Source organism: Centroberyx affinis, unplaced genomic scaffold (assembly GCF_046629955.1).
Source record: "Centroberyx affinis isolate AG114_WGS23_722 - 3 ecotype Tasmania unplaced genomic scaffold, CSIRO-AGI_Caff_v1 ptg004056l_1, whole genome shotgun sequence".
NCBI classification, from domain to species: domain Eukaryota; kingdom Metazoa; phylum Chordata; class Actinopteri; order Beryciformes; family Berycidae; genus Centroberyx; species Centroberyx affinis.
The window spans coordinates 37,338-53,309 of record NW_027281850.1 but is presented as its reverse complement, the minus strand read 5'-3'; positions in this window follow the sequence as shown (position 1 = coordinate 53,309).

Here is a 15,972-nt window from a genome sequence, read left to right as displayed (position 1 = left end):
TAATCCAGGCCCAGGCCTCACCCAGAGAGGCTGGAGGCCTATGGGTGGTCCACAACAAGACACACACACACGCACACTTACATGCATATGAAGTCAAATGTACTAAATGCTTCCTCTCTTTCTGTCTGTCCTATGCACACACACACACACACACACACACACACACACACACACACACACGCACAGCTGCCTGTACAGCTCTGAAAATATACAAACGCCCTCCTTGGCTGTCTGTCTGATCAAGGAGACCGACTGACTGACTGACTGACTGACTGGTGGAATAAATGACTGGCTAACTGGTGGACTTACTGGCTGACTCACCAACTGACTAGCTGAATTACTGACTAGCTGCACAACTGACTGACTGACTGACTGACTGGTGGAATAAATGACTGGCTAACTGGTGGACTTACTGGCTGACTCACCAACTGACTAGCTGATTTACTGACTAGCTGCACGACTGACTGACTGATGGACTGACTGATTGACCGGTTGGATGACTGACTGACTGGTGGACTTACTGGCTGACTTACCACTTGACTGGCTGACTTACTGACCAGCTGCACAACTGACTGACTCACTGACTGAATGGCTGACTGCCTGACTAGCTGGTGAACTGACTGACTGACTGACTTTTGAACCGACTCGCTGACTCACCAACTGCCTGACTGGCCGACTAGCTGGCTGACTGACTGTCTGGCTGACTGGCTGATTGAATGCAGCGGGGTTTCTGTCCAGACAAATTGAACTCTCCACATCTCAACTCTCCCTCCTGTCCAAACTTCTGTCAGAAAAGCCTCTGGCCAGCCTCCTCTCTCCATTCCTCATGTCAGCTAACAGGATGACTGAATCGCTCTGGGTTTCAGCGAGGAATTTTACATTTTTCATCTCAGCTAGGCGTTCAGATGATGTTCTCATCCAGAGGGAGTGAGCAGGTAGGGAGTCAGGATGCTGGTCGGAGATACTTCAACTGGACATACGGCTGTTGTGGGGATCGAACCGGTGATCTTTTGGGTACATGGTGGCCTAGAGAGGCTTGTTCTAGTTTTGCTTACTGCTGCTGAGACTGCTGGATGGTGCGGAGAGCAGCTGCTGCCAGACCGGAAAGCAGAGCTGTGGAGAAAATGAAGGAATGAATGATTTCCAAAAGCTCTTATATATACATTTTGGATATAAAAAAAAAATGATTACCTGAAGTTCATCATGTAACATCTCCAAATATACAGAAGATCCAGTCTGTGAAAGTGTTATCATTCTGCCAGCCGGGGGCTTAAATTACCTACTTTACCTACTTTAAAATGACCAGAATTTATTTTAATATGAATATATTTCGTGCTGCCAACTATCAATCATTTTGGTAATTTTGTAAATCATCACATCTTTCAAATGATGAAAATTATGTTCTTGTTTTGTTTTGATTTTTTTCCAGATAGGGCTGAAAGCAGCTGCTGCCAGACAGGAAGGCCGAGACACGGAGAAAAGGAAGAAACTGTCTCGAGTCATTCTGCGCTCCAAACCAAACAGGAGGGGGGGTTGGAGGGATGGGGGGAGAGGGGGGGGAGGGTGGTGTGGGGGGTTCGCCCTTAATAACATGACTATCTAATGCAGTGTGGTTGGATGTTTAAGAATGACTTCTACAATGTTTGTGTAGGTAAAATGATACTGTATATTCTTGCCTAGAGTGCTGTAAAATGTGATTATGATTGTGCCTCTCTGTGTGTGCGTGTGTGTGTGTGTGTGTGTGTGTGTGTGTGTGTGTGTGTGTGTGTGTGTGCCTGCATGTATGTGTCTGCACATGCGTGTCCATGCGTCCAGTACTGTGACGTCTTTTTCCGGGTTTTTTCTGTTTGAGTTTGAGTTTCTGTAGGTGGCGCTCTTTCTTGTCTTCTTCTTCTTCTTCTGTTTATTCCAAACAAACCGCTGTTGCATAAAAACATAAAACACGATCTGCATGGTTTCACCTACAAATAAATATTATGTGGGCAAAATAATAAGATTTAAACATATTCATGACCATAACAAGCACAAAAGGGCTATAATGTTTTGACCGGCACTGTTAGGCAGCTTTCCACTCATTGTGCACAGTTAGTGAATAGCATGGCTTTCTGATTTGGTCACTTTGGTGATGTAGTGCAAGTTTTTCCCTGTGCAAACCTTTACTGAATCTGGGCTGGATGTTTATAACAGCAAATGTAAAAGCTTTCATGAACTGAATATAGGTTGAATCACTATTGTGTTATATAAATCCATGATAGAAAGCAGCAAAACAGACTTTTATTTATATGAAAATGTCGTAAACTAGGCAACTCAAGTCTTTGGCTGAGAGTATAAAACATGCAATAGACAGTAGACTATACATATCACTCTGCATATATACATTCAGTATTGTATTACTATGTGCTTTCAGGCAGCATGGCATATGAGCTCTTGGTTTGGTGGGGGAGCAAAAGAACATAAATCGCCAGCACCAAATTCCTGGAGTCAAACAGAGGAACTGGCTATAGATAATGTTTCCCAGTGTCTCCATGACCAAACATTATAGCACAGTTAATGGTTAGGATCTCTGTATTTACTCTCCATTAGGTCTTAGCACACACAGCGACACACACACACACACACACACACTCGTAAGGACAGAGTGACCTGCGCATCACCACTTCCAGTCCTTTAGGCCTCTCAGTAAGAGGTAGGCAAACACACACACACACACACACACACACACACACACACAGTGGAATGAACAACGGGGGACCGGAGCATCACCCACTTCCACACCTATAGGCCACTGAGAGTAGGTAAACACTCACACACACACGCACACACACACACACACACACACTGTCAGAATGAACACCAGAATACTTCACCAAGAACGATACCTTTAGGCCTTCCACAGAGAGGTAGGCAAATACACACTCACACACACACTGTTAGTGGAAGAATGGCGGTGGTGGTGAGTGTGTGGTGTGTGTGTGTGGAGGGGGGGGGGTTATCATAGGAGAACAATAGTCAACTCCCCCCCCCCTCTGCCCCATTTAAACCCATAAAGCCTCTCTCTCGACCTCTTCACCTGTCTGACTTTATGGATCTCCGCGCCGCAATTAAGCTTTATTAGCCCTTCCCTTCCCCGCATGACACAGCACAATGGCCGCCTCTAATTGAATAGTATCACATTGATTAGAGCTGTTAGCACTTCTCAATACAGTAAGTACCATAAATGTGCAGGAATTTGTCTCGGCGGTGCAGGTGAGGAGAAAACAACAGTTTAAAGGACAATTCCAGTGTGATTTGAGTTTGCATGCTCATTTTTTTAAATGTTTTCTATCCCTTTAATGTTTCTGACTGTTTTTATAACTGTTGGTAACTGTTGGAAACTCATTCACTTCTGGAACTGCCCTTTATACAGCAGGTAAAAACAATCTACATGCTGACACACACACATGGAACAGGGACAACAGTAATTTTTCACACATTTTTCTCTAGCACACACATTTTTTGGTTACAGGAACATTGTCAGAGCAATATGGCTCTAATCCTTGCACTCGTTTATATTTTGTAAGTCATTTTGTAAGTAAAGTTTGAAGGAAAAATCCAACCCCCGGATACTCTTACACTGTTAGATGTCATCCATTTGTGATTGTCAATGTGTTATAATTTACTTGTTTTGGTGCACCCACTTTCCCTCAACCTGCCTGGAAATATTTTGACATGACGTCACATTGTGATACATTTGGCCAGTTATCCACAGGCATAAGAAAAACATACCAACAAACAACAAAATGAGCCCAGAAATGCAAGGTACATCACCAATAGTTTTTTTTAGCAGTGTTTTAGGGTGGATTTTTCCTTTAATGACTAAAATGTAACTGCCTTGAAATCTCCTTCAGGTGATGAACAAAACAAACACCCCCACACACACACCTAAGAAATCACACAAAAATCACAGCAAGACAAGATAGCAACAACTCTCACTGGATTTTCCAGTTGATTTGGAGAGTTAGGAAGAGAATATTTCTGGTTCCAGCTCTCATTTCTTCTCTTCTGTTTTTTCTGGTTTCTTGTAATGTTTGTGATCCTGGAACTGAAGCTTATTCTGCTGCTGCACTCCAGCTGAGAGCGCCGGCTAAATGGCTAAAATGTAAATGTAAAATGGATTGGAGTTTTGTGTTGAGGCTCGGTGGAGGCGGAGGTGTGTGTTAGCTGTTCTGTGTCATTAGCAGGGTGGTGGATGGTGCAGCAGGGCAGCAGAGAGGGACAAGGGTTGGAGAAAGGGAGAAGGGAACGGTCCATTGGGCGCAGTTGGAGAGTACTGAGTGTGTGTGTGTGTGTGTGTGTGTGGTAGCAAGGGGTCAGCCAGAGGGGACAAGATCTGTCTGTCACAACTGACCGCTCCGCGACCACAGTCACCAGCCGACCAGCCACTACTATGTGTGTGTGTGTGTGTGTGTGCGTGTGTGTATGTGTGTGTGTGTGTGTTACTACAGGCAGAGAGAAGAAGAGCAGTCCATTCCCTCTCACACACTCTTTCACTATCCAGACTGTTACAGCCAACCGCACACTGACCCCTGGGTCACTATGTGTGTGTGTGTGTGTGTGTGTGTGTGTGTGTATGTGTGTCTCAGACAGAAAACAAAAGCAGTCAACTGCCCACACACTCACCTGGGATTCAAAGCAAACAGTGAGATAAAACAGAGAATACATTTTACAGCGTCAGGTGTGTGTGTGTGTGTGTGTGTGTGTGTGTGTGTCTGTCATAAATGACCACATGCTCACCTGGCACTCAAAACAGCCTCAGCCTATTTTGTGATAATTTACTTTTTTGGTGAACTCTTTTTTGGTCTCTCTCCTCTTCTACGATGGATTTCTCCCTGTATGATTGTTGAACGTCTCTTGGTGCAAAATGGCGGCTCTAGAAAGAAGCCCTCGCTCTTTGATTCTGAGGGACTGACACAAACTCCATTGTAGCTGCTGAAAATATCTTGATGTGATGTCACATTGTTTACGTTTGGCCAAGAAAAATGCACCGAACACACAGATATTTTGAATATTTTTCATTCATTCCTTCTTTCATTCATTCATTCAATCTTTCATTCTTTTATTCATCCTTTATGTCAGCGATTCTCAACCTTTTCCATATCAAGGACCCCTAATTTAGTCCACATTGGGGCCAAGGACCCCCATTTGAGATTTTGTCTCCCGGACCCAAATCTGAGATCATTAGATAGATAGATTAGATTGTTAGATATGATTTTGTCCAGAATTTCATGACTATCTATTGTAGGTAGAGAGAAAACAGAGAAACTATGATCAAAATAGTCATTCTTCTACTTAACTTCTTGTAAATGAAATAATGGTGAAGTTTAACAATTTATCAATTTGCTGGGGACCCCCTGGAACCCTCCCGAGGACCCCTGGTGGTCCCCGGACCCCACGTTGAGAACCACTGCTTTATGTGATCTCGGTAAACACAATGAGGAAAAGAGATCCTAATTTTCAAGAGTACCGAGTTACAGATGGAAAGAAGAAACCATAACATCAGTTTCAAAGAGGAAAAGAATAAAAGAGAGACGGCCAAATATAGAGAGTAAAACCCATTAATCAAAACATTCACAATTAAAACCTAATCATGTTCCTTGTAAATGTTCCTAAAGTGTTCCAGTGTAACCAAAGAAGCGAGCTTCAGTGTGCGCTGCAATTCATTCCACCATTCATCACCAGCAGCAGGAGGCTGGGCTTCCCTGCAGGTAACTCCGGGCCGGAGCCGGCCGAGCGGGCGCAGGCCGAAAAAACCAAAGCTGCACCACTGCTAAAGTGCTTAAGTCAAGGTCTGAACTGGGCCCAAAGTGCACACTTCATAAATGATAAAGGAATGTTATTTTTTTTTTTAACTTTTATTCATCCAGGGAAGGTTTTTCTGAGCTTTTTCATTACGGCCCTGCTTCACATTCATGTAGTTACACACACTGACACCCGGGAGTTGCCAGTACAAGCCCAGTCTGTGCAGCCGGCCACTGAGCAGCTCCTCTGGGGCGGGAGGAGGTTAAGTGCCTTGCTCAGAGGCATCTCAGCGGGAGTTGTTGAACGAGGAGAGAGAATTTCCCATTCATGTATCCCCCACCCACATTTTCCCAGACGGTCTAGGATTTAGACGGTAACAAGCCTGAACTATATAGAAATATCATACAGGTGAATTCTGAAAAGCTACTGTGAAACATGGGAAATATGTCTAGGGATGGGACAGTATATCGAAATTCAATGTATTGCAATACAGAAATGTGACAACACGTATTGTGGGGCAGAAAAATGAATCGAGATATAGCTACATCTTATGCTGCTGTAGTAATCACAAATGAGACGCTTGAGCATCACAATTTCACAAGATGTCCATCCAAATTATATTATTTGCACTTTGTAATGACATTTTTAAATTGTTGTTAACATTCTAGCAAGCTAATGCCACTGCTAGAAAGATTTGTGGCTCAGAAATAAACAGAATTCTGCCCAGTCAGACTTTGTTGTCAACTTTTGTGTATTAATAATAATAATAAAAATAATAATAACTTTATTTATATAGCACCTTTAAAAACAGAGTTTACAAAGTGCTTTGACAGACAAAATAAAAGCAGAATACTCAAATTATGAATTTAAAAGGCAATAAAACAAAAATAAACAGGGATCGTAGGATGAAAACCAAAATAACAGTATAAAAGTAAGATAGAATTAAGACAGAGTTAAGATAAAAGATGATGATAAAGCGACGACAATAAAAAGACGATAAAAGACGACATCACATAAAAGCAAGTCTATAAAAATGGGTTTTAAGAAGTGATTTAAAAGAAGTCACTGATTCTACGATACGATTACATCGTATCGTGGTTGTATCGAACCCCATGTCATGTATCGTATCGTATCGTGAGATAAGCTCCCATCCCTATACATTTCCATTTAAATGTTGAAGCATTTAGTTAATGTTCTTATGCAGAGTGACTTAATGCCTTAACCCTTCTTAACAAAGTACTGCAAAATAAAATGAACAAAACAAACGTCCCAACAATCAGCTTCAATGAAGGGAAGACTTGTGCTGCATTAACACCCACAGCTTGCTATGCGGGGCTCAGTTAAATTCAGAAACCATACTGGACAAACAAATTAACAATACAAAGTTAAACATAACATCGCTATTCCTATGTTTATTTTTAGATCGTATCTTATCAATTATGCATCCTTAAATCATACAAATGCTTCAACACAATTACCAAGCCCGTGACTCGATGGCTCAGACACAACGGGCCTGTGAGCGAGTTTCTGGCTAAACATCCGGCGCGGCGTAAAGAGCGACACTTAAACATGCGTGTTGGGACCGAACAACAATGCCACGCGCTGAGCTCACATTCCTGCCGCAGCTGTTTTTGGCGTTCAACCGCTTCAGAGAGGGAGTTAGCCTGGTGATGCTAACGCTAGCTGCTGTACACAAAATGTGCATGGATAGAGAGCGGGAGAGGGGCTGAGAGAAGCTATTAATGTCTGCATGTATGAACACACAAACACACACACTTTCTCTCTTTCTTGTTCCCTCCCTCCCTCACACACACACACACACACACACACAGACTGTACTTCCAGTAAGACCTCACCCTGTGGTTTGTTTAGGTTTGGGGCGACCTGGACACCTGACAGTGTTAGCGAGTAGTATTGTTCCTCCTGCTGGCTCTTGAAAATAGAAGCTTATAGGAAGCAATGAACAATGACTGTTACATGACCTGCTAATGGATCTAGCAGTCGCGCCGTGCTTGCATGCGTGTGTGTGTGTGGGTGTGTGTGTGTGTGTGTGTGTGAGAGAGAGAGTGAGAATGAGTGTGTGTATGTACGTGTGTGTTTGAGAGAGTACGGGTGCATGTGAGTGTTTGTGTTTTGTCTTCATGTGTGTGTGTGTGCGTGTGTGTGTGTCCTCACAGAGCGCAAACACACAGCTTAAAGAAAACATATGGACTTTAATCAGAGTGACACAACAGCTCTCAGCTCCCATCATGCATTCCTTTCACAGAAGGAAATACCTGCGATGGATAGCAGTGTGTCTGGTATTTGTGTTGTGAAGCGTGGCTTTACAGGTTGGAAGAATGCTTTAATGTCCACTAGTGAACATTTTTTCGGCATTCATCTGATGCTTTTACACAAAGTCACTTACGATGAATCCAACAGTAGTAATTTCTTGACAGTAGATATAACAAATATTTTGTGTTCCTGAAAATATTCTTGTATAATAAAGAAATGTGAGGAAAATAATCAAGAGGCAGGCAGAGAAATGATTATTTTGGTTGTGTGTGTGTGTGTGTGTGTGTGTGTGTGTGTGTGTGTGTGTGTGTGTGTGTGTGTTTGTGTGTGTTGGGAGGATGCATGGAGTGATAACTCATGTGTGAGTCACAACTGCTGCAGCATACATGCCTGAGGTTTCCCAGACTCAAATGTTTACACTAGGGTACAGTGGGTGTGTGTGTGTGTTTTACTTTCTCACACTTCCCATATTTAACGACTCCCACATACCTTGATTGTTTCTCTCCCTCCTCTGTCCTTCCCTCTCTCCCTGTGTGCCACGCTACAGGTATATACTGTGTGTAGAGTTGCATAGTCTACTGGTGTCTTGTATTGTCTCTCTGCACTGAATCTGACAGCCTGGCTTTGAGAAATTCAGTGAAATGAGCAGGATGTGTTACAATACAAATGACGCACTTTGTCCACGAAAAGTGAGAGAAATGTGTTTCCCCAGCAGGAAGGGAATACATGGAGGAGACTCGACTAGAAACAGGCAGAAGGCTATTTGACACTGAAATAGCACAATGGAGGTTGGGGTTTGTGGATGGATGTATGCAGTTGCCTTCAGCTCCCACTCCTGGGCTCAACTCCCAACTCGTGAAGTTGTTTTCTACTGTGAGCCAAGTTTTTATTTTTATTTTTCCTGACCAAAACCTTACTATGGAAGCCCATTTCTGCCAGTGTGATGAAAAAAACGGCCCTGTAAGTCATAATGAGAAACTTTCTCAAAATAATAACTTAGTATCTCAAAATAATGCCTTAGTATCTCAAAATAATGAGTTAGTATCTCAAAATAATGAGAAACTTTTTCAAAATTATGAGTTAGTATCTCAAAATAATGAGAAACTTTTTCAAAATTATGAGTTAGTATCTCGAAATAATGAGAAACTTTCTCAAAATAATGACTTAGTATCTCAAAACAATGAGACACTTTCTCAAAATAATTAGTTAGTATCTTTGAGATACTAACTCATTATTCTGACTTACAGGATATTTTTTTTTTCATCACACTGGCGGAAATGGGCTTCCTTACCTTACCCTAGCCTAAAATCTGGTTTTCTAGCCTACCAGGTAGATCATTGCAATTAACTGCAATCACCTAGGGTGTAAATCAGTCCCTGATTAGATGGCTAGCATGAAAACCAGCAGGTTTCTGTGTCCTGAGGATTGAGAACCACTGCCTTACCCAAAGTTGTTTTACTTACCTAAAGGTAACTGTTAGCTAACCTTTGCACTTGACGAACATGTGAAAATGGCGAGTCCAATTCATGCTATCGGCCTTTCATGGTCGAGGAACTTAATCTTCACAAACAGCACAATCTGCATTTTGGAGTTTGTGCTCATTTCATAAAAAATTGTGAGATTGTTAGGTCCTTTTGTCCCTGCACTATATGTGTCAGTGTTACCAGAGGTGGGATGTAACAAAGTAAAAATACTTCATTACTGTACTTAAGTAGGTTTTTCAAGTATCTGTACCCTACATTTCAAAAGAAAAATCTGTACTTTCTACTCACTACATTTCCAAAACAGACTCGTTATTCTCGGGAAATCATCAACTGATTTTCTCAAAAAAAAATAATTTTGTGCATCAGACAGCTTCCGTCCCCGAAGCAGCTGATCAAGAGCCAGATGTGATTGGCTGCTTGTTCAGCAAAGCGACACCACAGAGGAAGGAAAGGGACAGAGAGAGAAGCAACACGAAGAAGAGAAAATTTGTGATTTGAGCTGCAGACTCTTTCTCATCTGGGATTCAGAGGAACGCTCAACACAGAACCAGTTTAGAACATTAGAAATGAATTTTTTAGAGAACGACTTTTACTTTTATACTAAATTCAAGATCAAGTACTTTGACTTAAGTAAAGGATTTGAAACGGTACTTCAACTTCTACCAGAGTATATTTTTAGATGAGTATTTGCACCTTTACTTGAGTAAGGAATTTGTGTACTTCTACCTCTGAGTGTTACTGTGTTACAAATGCGTCACTGAACCCAAATCACCAAGACAAATCCCTGTACATTTATTGTACTTACAAAATAGTGATTCTGTTACTGATTCTGTTCCCCTCTCTCCTCTCTCCTCTCTCCTCCCTCTCTCTGCCTCTCTCCTCCCTGCGATGGAGAGGTCAGTGGGCTTTTAACCCCTGCCAGCCTCCTCTTCCCTCCTTCCCTCCTTCCCCTGTTCTCCCTCTTCCTTCCAGTCTTCCCTTCCATTCACCCCCCCCCCTCCTCCTATCTTCTCCCCTCCTTCTGTCGGAGAGGTCAGCGGGGCGTTCAGCTCCATGCCGAGCCTCGCTGTCTTCCCTCATTACCTCTGCTCTCCTTCCTAAATCCACTCTTTCCCTCCATTCATCCCCTCTTCCTATCTTCTCCTCTCCCCTCCGTCTGTCTGAAACATTAACAGGGTATTTAGCTCCTCTTCCCTCCCTCCCTCCCTCCATCCCTCCACTGCTCTCCTTCCCCCTTCCACTTTTCTCCTCCATTCAACCTCTCCCTCCTCTCCTCCTCCCCTCCCCTCCCTTCACCATCCCTCACTCCAGTTTGATTGACATTTCATCAGACGTCTGGAAGCGCCAAGCCTTGACCTGCGCTGTTACAGTATCCCACCGTCTTTTGATTAACCTCCCGCCTCCCACCTGCACCGCTCCATTCCAGTGTTAAAGGTGCTACGTGTCGCATTTTAAACATCAATATGTCATTGTCAAATTAACTGTGTTAACTTGGTTTAATTAGCGTAAACAACTGAGTTTACGCTGGTTAGGTGGTCGAGACGATTGGTAGCTTGTATCTCACGCCAGAGGTATTGTTAGTGCTGGTGTTTCTCAAAATCAAGACCACATTTCCCATAAACCTTTTTATGGGCTTTCTCTTGCGAAGAAGATGTTGCTACTTGCCCTCCCTCCCCCTCCCTGGTGTCATTCTGGGTGCGCTTGTTTTCTCTTCAGCTTTACTGAAGATCAACATATTGAAAGTGATTTTTCCATCGGCTCCTTCCACCATCTGCCATTAATAATAATAATAATAATAATAAACTTTATTTGTATAGCACCTTTCATACAAGAGATGCAGCTCAAAGTTTTACAACAAAGAAATTACATGCACCAAGTGCTTCACATAAAACTTGATAATAACATTAAAAATAAGATAAAGATGAGAATAGAATACATAGAATGCATCTTCATATGAAAAAAAAAACATAGAATGAGCATAAAAACAGGGATAGAATGCCATAATTAATGTAAAATAAGATGGAGAATAAAACCCACTTGATAATAATAGTAAAAATAAGATACAAAATGAGGAATGCATTGCAAGAAACGCTGAAAGCTTTAGCTCTGTTTGCTCTGGAAGAACAGCGCCCCCTAGCTGTTTTGTGCCATAAAGCGATCCAGCAGATTTCCCGCTAAATCCGACCAGGTGGGGAAACGATGGAAAATGCAGATAGAGGCTGATAGAGGCTTCTCAGTGATTGTCTCATTTGTTTACGGTAATTACACTAATCTCTCAAAATGAATGTGGTATTAAAATGCTTCACATAGCACCTTTAAAATCGTCAGCTAAATGTGTAAAATACACTCCCTTCAAAAATCCTTTCATATCCAGATATGTGTTGATCTAGAGTGTGGGTGTATGTTTGTTTTGTCTAGACTTTATACACACATTGGTGCCAGTCAAGCCCCGAAAATGTTCTGGATGCATCTTTATCGTTTACTTTTGTATTGATGAAGACATAAATAAATCATTCCAGTGTGTGTGTGTATGTGTGTTCTCCTGCTCTCTGTTCGCTTTCATGTTTCCTTAGCTGTTTGACATGGAGATAACCAAACCTCTTGGACATTATCAGCACTCGTCCACTTCAGGTTGTCAGCAACAAACTTACAACAGTGAAACCTCTCTCTCTCCACACACACACACACACATACATACGCTCCTTTCTTCAGTCAAAAGGGGCCAGTCTTTGTTTGACCGGTCCCCTCTGAGGTTTATCTCCTAAGCCCAAATGTCAACAGTCGCTGTTGACGGACTCAGACTCCTCCCATGATCCTCTGCCTGTCCACTCCCAAAGCCCTGGACACGCAGGTAACAGCAGTTGACCCCGGGCACAATGGAAAGTCAGTGGGATACGAGATATACTGAGGAATTAGGGAGTAATAATCAGGAACAAGTCGGCGATGTCAAACAGAAATTTGGAGAAGTGAGAGTTTGAACCAGGAACGTTTGCAACTCTCCAAATCAAAGTTGTGTGTTTTGGAACTGTGTAATCCAGTGAGAGTTGTTATCTTGTTACAACACATTTTACATTTTAGGCTACAAATAAACTTGAAGTAATAATCTACGACATCTTCATATCAATAAATGTCAGTTTTGCTACTGCATATTGCCAACTGATACAACACAATAGTGATTTGACCTATACTCAGTTCATGAAAGCTTTTCCACTTGCTGTTCTAAACAGCCGGTGACTGGTAGCTCTTTCCCGGGAAAAATCATCCGGTGCACAGTAAGTGATGCGTTAAACATTTCAGGTTTGTTTGGAATAAACAGAAGAAGAAGAACTGGGACAGAAGAAGAAGAACTGGGTAGTTAGCATGAGCAGCGATAGCCACCATGGCTGAACAGACAAAGAAGAGAGCGCCACCTACAGAAACTCAAACTTCACCAACAGATATTCCAAGCTCCGCCCACACTGTTTGATTGACAGCTGATCTCTGGCTGCGGTTAGTACCAAAGATAGTGCTAAAATCAATAAATCGAGGATCTTGAGGATTACCACTTTAAATTCCTCACTAATGATTGGCACGAAAATGAGAGCAAGGGAAAGCGCCACAGCACCAGCCACAATAGAAGTAACAACATTAAAGTCCCTAGAACAGAGACTGTGGGATGTAACAAAGTAAAAATACTTAATTACTGTACTTAAGTGGGATTTTCAAGTATCTGTACTTTACTCAAGTTTTTCTTTCACTGAAGACTTTTTACTTTTACTCACTACATTTCAAAAGAAAAATCTGTACTTTCTACCCACTACATTTTCAAAACAGACTCGTTACTCTCGGGAAATCAACTGATTTAAAAAAAATAAATAAATAAAAAATTTGCATCGGACAGCTTCCATCCCGGAAGCAGCTGATCAAGAACCAGATGTGATCGGCTGCTTGTTCAGCAAAGCGACACCAAAAACTAGGGAAAGGGAGAGAGAGAGAAGCAACACCAAGAAGAGAGAAGCAACAAGAGAGAGAGAATTAACGTTTGTGATTTGAGCTGCAGACTCTTTCTCATCTGGGATTCAGAGGAACGCTCAACACAGAACCAGTTTAGAACATTAGAAATGAATTTTGGAGAACGACTTTTACTTTTACACTTTAAGTAAATTTAAGACCCTATACTTTTATACTTTGACTTGAGTAAAGGATTTGAAACGGTACTTCAACTTCTACCAGAGTATATTTTTAGATGAGTATTTGCACTTACACTTGAGTAAGCTATTTGTGTACTTCTACCACCTCTGCCCTAGAATGATTATGTATGGTAGAAAAGTGCTAGGATTACACTTCTGTACACCATTATATTCCATAGGGAACAGCTGTGACAATTGACAAGTGGCGATTCCTATCTGAAGCCTATCCTGCCCTTTAAAAACACTTTTTTTTTTTTTTTTTTTTGGCATTTTGCCTTTACTGGAAAGTACACAGTAGAGAGAGACAGGGAAGATTGGGGACAAAGGTTATCTTGAAATTATTCTCTAAAACATTTGGTTATATGTAATCTTTTAACCTTCTCCTTTCTTTTGAATGCTTCCCACATACAGTGTTGTGTGCTGGTGTTTCTTGGAGTAACAGACAAGACAACAGAGAGGTGGAACAACCTGAATGAGTCGAATTCAAAGCCACAACATTACAGGAACATGACGTGTGCCGTAGCTCTGTAGCCAGGATGCTGTATTTTTGGAGGGAGTAATTGTGTACATTACATAGAAATAGAGGTGGATGGGAGGGGTGGGGGTGGGGTGTGTGTGTGTGTGTGTGTGTGTGTGTGTGTGTGCGTGGCTGATTTCCTGGTTATGAGCAGCCAGTGTGTGTGTGTTGATTAGAATTTAATGATGTCAGTGTGTGTAGCTGCACTATTATCAGGCTGTTGCCATTAGATCTGTATTGAGAAGATTATAACAACAGACCAGTCAGACATGCACACACACACACACACACACACATGCATGAACACAAATGTGCACACACACACACACTCATAACACACACATGTGCACATACACACCCATGCACATGCACACAGACACTAGGAAGGACATGGACAAACATACTGTATACATGCAGGCATATGCACACACATGTATGTATGTATGCACACACATGCATGCATGCACACAGGCATATAATACACACACACACACACACACACACACACACATACATAACCACAAACATGCACAAGCACACCCATTACATTTGCAGAGATGATTGACAGCCATGCATAATTTGCGTATTTATCACTCAAAACATACAAGCAGATTATTATTGAGGATGAGTTGTAAATTTTTACGAGTTGCGTCATTCCACTGGAAGGACTGTGTGTGTGTGTGTGTGTGTGTGTGTGTGTGTGTGTGTGTGTGTGTGTGTGTGTGTGTGTGTGGGTGTGTGTGTGGGTGTGCGTGTGTGTGTGTGTGTGTGTGTGTGCACACGCCAATCAGGTGCATCCAAACACATGAGTGTAACGTGGCAGAGGATTAGTCCAAAGTTTGAGCTTGTCGCCTCCTGTTTGATGTGACTTTTACCACCTCAGACTGCAAACTTCCTTACCTGGGTGACTCTCTCTCTCTCTCACTCTCTCTCTCACTCTCTCTCTCTCTCTCACTCTCTCACTCTCTCACACACACACTGTCTATTTCTCTCTCTGTCTTTTTTCTTTCGTTCTTTCTTTATTCTTTCTGTCTCTCTCAGTTAAATTTTCAGTATCAATTACTTTTTTTTGACTGAATTAAAAACAATCTCTCTCTCTCTCTCTGTTCGTCTCTATCTCACACTCTCTTGCACCCCCACCCCCCTCACACACACACACACACACACACACACACACACACACACACACACACACATACACACCATACAAATTTCTCTTTCCCTCTCCCTTTCTCCCACGTTTTTTTGCTTTTGAGTGCCTCAACCTTTCTCTCTCTTTCCTCTCCTTCTCTGTCTCTCTCCCCCCACACACACTGTCTCTCTCTCATTCTGCTTCTCTCTCTCTCCCCCTCTCTCTCTTTCAGTATCAGTTACTTTATTTTGACTGAATTAAAAACAATCTCTCTCTCTCTGTTTGTCTCTATCTCACACTCTCTTGCACCCCCCACCCCCCTCACACACACACACACACCACACACCACACACACACACACACACACACACACACACCACACACCACACACACACACCATACAGATTTCTCCTTTCTGTCCCTCTCCCTTTCTCCCATAGTTTTTTCTTTTGAGCCCCTCGACCTTTCTCTCTCTTTCCTCTCCTCTCTATGTGTCCCCCCCCCCCACACACACACACACACTATGTCTCTCTCTCACTCCCTGCCTCTCTCTCTCTCTCTCTCTCTCTCTCTCTCTCTCTCTGTCTCTCTCCATACAGGTTAATCATTCCAGCGGAC